The 8,461-nt window shown below is 42.4% G+C and overlaps 1 protein-coding gene across 4 annotated transcripts in view; it reads left to right on the top strand.

Annotated features, from left to right (window-relative positions):
- The first annotated feature begins 4,710 nt into the window (after nucleotides 1-4,710).
- Nsun7 (NOP2/Sun RNA methyltransferase family member 7) overlaps nucleotides 4,711-8,461 on the top strand; it is a 44,868-nt gene continuing 41,117 nt past the window's right edge. For 3 of the 4 annotated variants that reach the window (XM_055629417.1, XM_055629414.1, XM_055629416.1), the window contains exons 1-2: nucleotides 4,711-4,842; nucleotides 5,026-5,144. The gene's annotated coding sequence lies outside the window, so the exon portion shown is untranslated. Of the gene's footprint in view, nucleotides 4,843-4,943; nucleotides 5,145-8,461 lie in introns of those variants that run through there. The other variant, XM_055629415.1, reaches the window with a different exon arrangement.

The raw sequence follows: 8,461 nt of genomic DNA, 5'->3' as shown, positions 1-8,461 counted from the left end.
TTTTTTTTTTTTTTTTTTTTTTTTTTTTTTTTTTGAGACAGGGTTTCTCCGTGTAGCCATGGCTTTCCTGGACTCACTTTTGTAGACCAGGCTGGCCTTGAACTCACAGAGATCTGCCTGCCTCTGCCTCCCTGAGTGCTGGAATTACAAGCATGTGCCACCATTCCTAGCTAAGTCCTACTGTTTAAAGGTTCTGCTATTTCTCAATAGCATCATGGGCTGAGGACTAAACTCTTTTTTTTTTTAAGATTTATTTATTCATGTATTTTATGTATAGGAGTGCTCTGTCTTCATGTATAGCAGAAGGAGAATCAGATCCCATTACAGATGATTGTAGGCCACCATGTGGGGTCTGGGAATTGAACTCAGGACCTCTGGAAGAACAGCCAGTGCTCTTAACCATGGAGCCATCTCTCCAGCCCAGGACTAAACTCTTAACACAAGGGCTTTGAAGAACATTTCAGATCCACCATACTCTAAGCAGTGACTCATGTGTCTATGGCTCCAGGTTGAGTTTCTGTGCTGTAACACGGACTACTCATTGCCTCATTGCCGTATCCGATGAGATGTTTCCAGAGGCACCACAGGCCTAGTATGTCTACAACCGAAATCTCCAGGACCTCCTCCCCAAGATAATGAATGACCCACGCAGCTCTGGCGGAAATGTGTAACGATCCCAGGCTTTTCTCTAACACCTTACTCCAGCTTCTTTCTAGGTCCTGCCGATTCAACTTTTGACACATCTATTCCCTGGCCTACCTATTTCAGTGCCACCGCCCTGTTTAAGGCACGCAGTGACACCAAGATCACCTTCCCTTGTGTCCTAACTATCTTTCCTGCCCCTGGACTCCTTTCACTCTAATCCGGTCTCTGTTCTTCAGAAACTCAAATCGGATCACGTCACTTGCCTCCTGAGACCCTCTGGACAGTTCCTACTGTCACACGTGTGATCCGACTCCTCATCTCACCTTCTGACTCTATTCCCACCCCCACCCCCATGCCCCGAATTCTAAACATAACACAGGCTGTTTCATTTCAGGGCCACTGAACCCACTGTTCGCTTTGCCAGGAGCACCATAATTGATTTCCTCTAGTCCCCTTTCTCCTACTGACTTACTCGTTCTTAATAGTCATTCTCTGAAAATGTTGCAGACCTAGCTCCTTCCTTTTCACCCATCACATTGAACAAACTGGACTGGAACGATGGTTGTTCCTGTCTGCATACCTTGTGGACACTAATCGCCCTGAATTCAGGGGCAGAATCTATTTGTCCACCATCCCATCCCCATGACATAAATCAACAAACCCTATTAGTTATGAGTAATCTATTAGTTATGAGTAATCACACCCTCTCACTAGCCCTTGACAACTTGTAGTTTACTTTCTGTTGTTATGGGATTTACCTCACCCTGGAAAGTAATTCCTTACTGAGATTTCCTTCGGCAAGGAAATGGTAAGTAATTCCACTACTACTAACTTTTAAAACAAGAATGCAGACAAACTTATAGAAATTTTCAGACCTTCTTATACCTATTTTCCTTAACTTTGAAAGGATGCCTGCTCATCCAAGGATCCTGGCCCTAAGTTGGAATACAGTTTTTAATAAATCAACTATATATAATTTGACTTTCATATGAAATTTTACATTTCTCAGTTTCTCGTTTATTGTTCTGGTCAAGTCATAGCATTTCCAATTGAATGAATGTTTCTTTCTATCGCAATAAGCAAAGCCTCTAGGTTCATCTTGAAGAACCTTCCATGGCTGCTATGACTGGTTCTTCAAATCTTTGCCTTCTAGCCCCCAAACCTTCCCTGCTCTCCAAGCCTGAGTTCCTTCCACTCTGGTCTCAAGGAACTGAGAATATATCTCAAAGAATATTCAAGAACATGTCTTACAGTAGCACATTGTCTCTACACAAAATCTATTTTTTATCTAACATTTTAAGGCCCGTTCAGAAATATGTGATAAAAATAGTAGTATAAGAATAATTGTCATTATCTGACAGGATTGACACACCTATCGTTGCCAAAACTTGATGCTTGTTTTGTGAATTTTAACTGGGAAAAAAGCCAAACAATTACTCTTTTTCTCAAACACCGTATTTTTAATGCCGATGGGAGACTATTATACAATGCAAAGGGAGCTTTGTTACTTTACTTAAAACCCAGAACAGATAACTCAGCGAGGCAGAAAATGTTCTTTGCTATTGTAATAAGCCTCTAAGTTCAGCTTGAAATGGATGATGAAATTAAAGCAGAGACTAAAAGGCTTTCCCAGAGTCACTCAGCTAACAGTAATGGCATGTTGGCCTCTGAGGATAGCGCACCCAAAATCCACAAGGCTTTTCTCTTTTTCTTCAAGACAGGGTTTCTCTGTGTAACCTCGGCAGTCCTGGACTCGCTTTGTAGACCAGGCTGGTCTCAAACTCACAGAGAGCTGCCTGCCTCTGTCTCCCTGAGTGCTGGGATTATAGGCCTGCACCACCACGCCTGGCTGAATCTACAGTTTTGTTTTGTTTTTTTTTTTCCTGAGGAAGTAATTAATGATGAGGCTAAACAGCAGCTAATCTCATGATGTCTGCTCCACTGAAAAATAGCAATAAATCTGTTTTAGAAATCCACGCCAGTCCTTTTGGATGTCTTAAAAATAAAAAATATAAAATAAAAAAATGTGCTTCTGTGAGCCTATCAAGAAGCACTCGTGGTGTCTTTTAACCACAAATCCCCAATGCCCTGGTTTTCCTTCCCAATTGTTAATGTGATTATCACAGAATAGACAGAGCTAGGGAAGTTCAATAGTGAGAAGGAGCTGCTTACTGGCTTAGTAGATTAGTGAAATCCCTTCCTGTAATTTCCTTCCCAGAATGCACTCTACACATTGCTGAACTTTATTTTCGCTCTTTTTTTTTGTAGTGACTTAAATGATTCGAATTCAGATGTCTGTTCACAGTGGGTACTCGCTTCATACCCGTTGAGTGGATGGTGTCTGGCCCTCGGTGGAACTTCCTCACACTGACTTTTGTAAGGAGAGACTCACAGAGAGAGCAGTTTAGGCTAAGTGACTATCAAAGGAAGGCAATTCTCTGGGTCTGGGCACATTATCTGCTTCTCAAATAGTTGGCTAGTTGCTCCCTAGCTGATTCGGGCTGCGTTAGCCTTGCTTGCTCAGCCGGATCACAACTGAAATTTGTCATTTAAATCTCGTATTAGCCCCATGGAGCCGAGCAGAATGCTGACCTCAGTAGGTGAGCTAGCAGAATGCTTTTCACCTTCTTTCACGAATGATAAAGGTTTAATGAACCTTAATACGGTTATAAAATTAATAAAATTTGATAAAATATTAGAAACACCAGCAGATTTGTTCTAATATTCATAATGTTCCCTTTATCTTTTTTCCTAAGGTTAATGTGTGTCGTAAGCAATTTATCTTGCTTTTTAAACTGCCGTTGATTTGTTTATGCACATGCACGCTTGGACGCTTGCACACGTGTGACCTGGCACACGGGGAGCTCATAGGACGACTGGCTGGAGTCGTTCTTTCCTTCTACCCTGTGGACCCCAGGGACTGGACTCAGGGCCAGCAAGTTTGGTTGGCATCATGTACCTTTCTACATGCTGAGCCACGTCACTAGCTCTTGTCTTGATTTTAATTCTGACAATTTCACACCCCTTATAAATCTTTTTTTAGAGAGCTAGGGGGAGACGATTCTGTGGACAGGTAAAATTTAAATTATGAAGATTTTAAGGGTCTGGCGAGAAGGCTCTGTGGGTAAGGGCGTTTGTTTCCTAGGCCTGGTGACCTGAGTTCATCCCCCAGAACCCACATAAAAATGAGGGGAGAACTGACTCTGCGGGTTGTGCAGGGAAGCACAGTTTTCAAAAGGTTTGCATGAGAGATACTATGTGTTTGTACATGACGCCTCTGACATTCTATTACATTTACTGAAGAGTGTGTGTGTGAGTGTGTGCGTGCCCACGCCACAGCATGAGTGTGGAGGTTAGAGAACAAGTTATCTGAGTCAGTTCTCTCCTCCCTGTGGGTACCAGGGATCAAACTCAGGTGGTCGCGCTTGGTGGCAGGAACCTTTTCCTACTGAGCCATCTTGCCAGCCCCAGGAAATCTGAGAGAGCACCAAGTAAAATTTCCCTTTAGAATGGCTTTTATGCAGCAGTTAGAACACAGGGAAATGAGAAGCAGAATTACAGTGGTGGGCTGCAGAGGACACAGCTTGTCTCGGTAATCCTGGGTAACTATTTCTCGGTAACAGGGATACAAAGTGAGCTACGTTCTCTGTCCTCTGTAAGACCGCTGCCTAAAATAATAATAATTAAAAATATCATCAAACATTGAGTTACGATCTGGATTTATCCAGTAGATTCCACTAAAAGCCAAAGAGTGGCTTTCTAAGGAAGAAACTGGCAGGCCTTGATACAGAGTCTGGCCTTCTAAATGTACAGCTAACTTAAGAGGGTGCTCAGGAGTTGGCTTGGTACAAACAGCCATAAATCTGCCATTGAACAGAATCTCACAGAGTGTTGATACCAGTCAAGGTCACCGTGAAGTCACAAGGTAGTGAAAGAGCAAGCAAGCAAGCAGACAAACAAACCATTTCACAATGTCATCTAAGCTCAGACAAGGTCAGCCTATGTGGTTCCAGCTAAATCCACTCTGAGCCATTAGAGTCTCTGCTGATTCTCTCCCTTCAAAACTTCAGCCTCACCCCAGCCTTCCTTGATATAATAATGAGACATAGTCCTAGATTGCCTTTGCTTTCTGAGAACATTTAATCCAGAGCAGCTCACGAATCTTTGGACAAGCCCCTGGCCTGAACCCAGTCCCAGGTCCTTCCCATCTTCTTCTGAGAAGTCGTAGTTGCTGACAATGTGTGTTTTCCACCAGGAGGCATTCATTCCTGCTCTGTTCAACTACACATTTTGCCCTGGGCGCCTTTGAATAGAAGCTGTTGCCCCCTCGTATGTCTAACTTTTACTATGAACATGATTAGGACTTTTTTTTTTTTTTAGGTTACTTAACAGGTACTCTGACCTCTAATGCGGAATTAGAAACCAAAATGAAGCTGAGGCGCTGAGACCTGCCGTCAACTCTCCCTCAGCCTCTGCTTCCATTAACGTGCTTCCTCATGGTAAGTCACGCTCTCAAAGTGTTGTGTTTGTTTGCTTGCTTGCTTGTTTTCTTCTGCACACAGGAATTTCCAGGTACTGGAAGGATAGAGCTGTGTATTGGTGAAGGTCAGGGCTGTGAGTGTGAGCGTGCGCTCGGCGTGAGCAGAGCCCCCGGTCTGACCTTAGCGTTGAAGGAGGAATGTGCAAATGTGGAAAGGTCAAGAAGAAACCACACTTGTAGATCTCCTTTATGCCTCTGACATAATCTGATTGGCCTGCTCGTTGATCACTTCCCCCTGAGGGGGGAGCAGCCTTATCAGGCCACAGTAGAGGACAATGCAGCCACTTTTGATGAGAACTGATAGACTAAGATCAGAAAGAAGAGGAGAACCTCCCTATCAGTGGACTTGGGGAGTGGCATGCATGCAGAAAGGGGAGGGAGAATGGGATCGGCAAGGGAGGAGGGAGGGGCTTATGGGGGGATACAAAATGAATAAAGTGTAATTAATAAAAAATTAAAAAAACAAAACAAAACAGGGTCAGATGAAAAGGGAGGAGGTCCTCCCCAATCAATGGATTTGGAAAGGGGCAGGGAGGAGATGAGGAAGGGAGGGTGGGGTTGGGAGGGAATGAGGGAGCGGGATACACCTGCGATACAGAGTTAATAAAATGTAACTAATAAAAAAAAAGTGCACTGAAAAAAAAAAAAAAACAACAAGGTGGTAAAGGCATGTGCAACAAATATTGTACTATCTCAGTGTCTTAGTGTCCTTAAATATGAAGAAATTATTTATCTGATATTTAATTGGGCAGCTGGGCAGTTTTACAAAAATCTGAGCAGTAAGTCCATTAAAAAAAATAAATAAAAAGAAAAATCAAAGACACCTATTTGCCAGCAGATGGCTCCCTGAATCCAGTTTATAATAAACATGAGTTTGGCCTTAGTAACGAATCTTATTGTTTGTAGTGCTTAGTTTGGATTAATCAGTTTTTCATGAGGTGGAGGAATAGAAATTTTCTATCTAGTTATGTAAAAATGTTAAATATGCCTTCCCTCCATTTCATATCGTTCTTCGTGATCTTTCACCTTTTGTTTTCACGGACATGCTAGAATGATACAATGTGGTATTCTTTTATGTTTATATAATGTATTTTGTTCATATGCAGCCTCCGTACCGGCTCTCTCAGTTCTACCCTCTCTGGAACCCTTCCCATCCTAATGTTTTCCCTGATGTTTCAGTATGTGTATATAATATGTAATGACCAAATCGGGGTAATTAGGATTTCTGGGTTTTTTATCATCTGTGTCTGGAGCCTTAGCCTCCCTTCTTTTTCTTCTCAAATACATAATAGCATGTTATACAGCACAGTCACCCACTGTACTGGAGAATCTCAGATGCATCCTGCCTGCCTCACTGTCTGGTGCCTGTGACATGACTTCTCTCTGCTCCTTCTTTATTGAACCCTCCTCAGCCTCTAGTGATCGCTGTTCTGCTCCAGTAGAAATCAACCTTTTTTTTTTTTTTTTTTTGCCAATATAAGAGAGAATATTCAGCACTTGTTTTTCTGTGCTTGGCTCACTTAGCTTAATATATGGTTCTGTCCGTCTTGGCGCACATGAAGGGGTTTCATATGGTCTGATCACATTTCAGTGTGTGCATGGGGGGGCATCACATCTTCGGTTGTTGTTGTTGTTGTTTTCATTTTCTGCATCACATCTTCTTCATTCAGCCACATAGTCCTTAACCTTAAAATTCAAGTGAAACGTAAGTAACTTAGCTTTTTATATTTGCTTTCTGTAGTTATGAGAGTATTGAAATGCTAGGACAATGTATGATAAGATACACTTTTCAAGGGAATCCTATATCCATTAGACTATGCATGCTGAGTATCAGGGCAAGGATCTTCCTTAAATATCATATCTTACCTTTTCCATAAATTGAATAAAATGTAGGTGCCAGAATATTTTTTAAAAAACCAAAACCATACCCAGGAGATAGAGCTCAGTTGGTAGAATGTTTTGTCTAGCATGCATGAAGCCCTGGGTTCAATACCCAACCTTATATCAATGGGGTATGGCGACACACTTTGCAATCCCAGCATTTGGGAGGGTGGACCCAGAAGGAGTAGAAATCCAAGATCATCCTCAGCAACACAACAAGATCACGGCCAGCCTAGGCTACATCAAACTCCATCTCAAAAGGGAAGAAAGGAAAGGATAAGGGTAAACCATGCCCAACCAGTGCCCCCCAATGAAATGATTCAGTTTCTTAGAATCTTAGACCTGCCACAGTTAGCCTCACTAAAGAAACACTTCATTCTGAATCTATTGGGTTTTGTACAGTGCATTCTCTAAGTTTGTTTTGGTTATAACACAATCACACAATCACACAATTTATTGGTATTTACCATATACTATATACTTCTGTGTTCCATGTTATTTCTTCCTCTTAATCCATGCCTTTAAAAACTATCTGTTGGATGTGTGAAAAAAAAAAAATCAGCCCCGTGTTGAGCGAGGTGCACAAACCTTTATCCTCAGCACTCAGGAGGCAGGGTCAGATGGACCGCTCTGAGTTCCATCCAGCCCAGCTGAAGCTACATAGTAAGACCCTGTCCCAAAACAACCCTCCCCCCAAAAAACAGGCCAATAGTGCTTTGCAGTGGTGTCAATGACTGCAGACTCACAGATGACAGGAGACATAAAAGGCTTCTGTGACCACCCCTACATCCACTCCCCCCCCAAAAGTAACTGCCTAGACAGGAAAGCCATCAAAGAGAACTCTTAAAAATTGTGATAAGGTTGCTGAAGTGTAGCTTTTCACAATCATTGGCTTCTGGCAGGGTACCTGTGGGGAAGAAATCAGGTTTTTTTTTTTTAGTGGCTGGCCACTGGGAGTTTGACCATGTTCCAGTGAAAACACGAGCAACACAAATTTGACTTGTCTCTTCCTCCTCCATTTTTAAAAAAGATTTGTTATGTATATAATATTCTGCCTGCACGTACACCTGCACGCCAGAAGAGGGCATTAGACCTCATTATGGATGGTTATGAGCCACCATGTGGTTGCAATTGAACTCAGGACCTTTGGAAGAACAGCCAGTGCTCTTAACCTCTGAGCCATCTCTCCAGCCCCTCCTCCCTCTTCCTTTGTGGGGAGGAGGTCATAAAGGTCGAGGGGCAGACCTGGAAAGACTGGAAAATGAATGTGATCAGGGTACATTATGTGAAATTCCCAAATAATAAAATATTATATTGGGGGGAAAAAAAAGGAATAATACTATCTTCAAGAATCAATAGTAAATTGAGGCCCAATGTTTAAAATTCCCCATCTAA

This window comes from Psammomys obesus, unplaced genomic scaffold (genome assembly GCF_907164565.1).
Source record: "Psammomys obesus unplaced genomic scaffold, mPsaObe1.curated_primary_1811, whole genome shotgun sequence".
NCBI lineage: Eukaryota > Metazoa > Chordata > Mammalia > Rodentia > Muridae > Psammomys > Psammomys obesus.
This window is presented reverse-complemented; position numbering and strand designations above follow the sequence as displayed.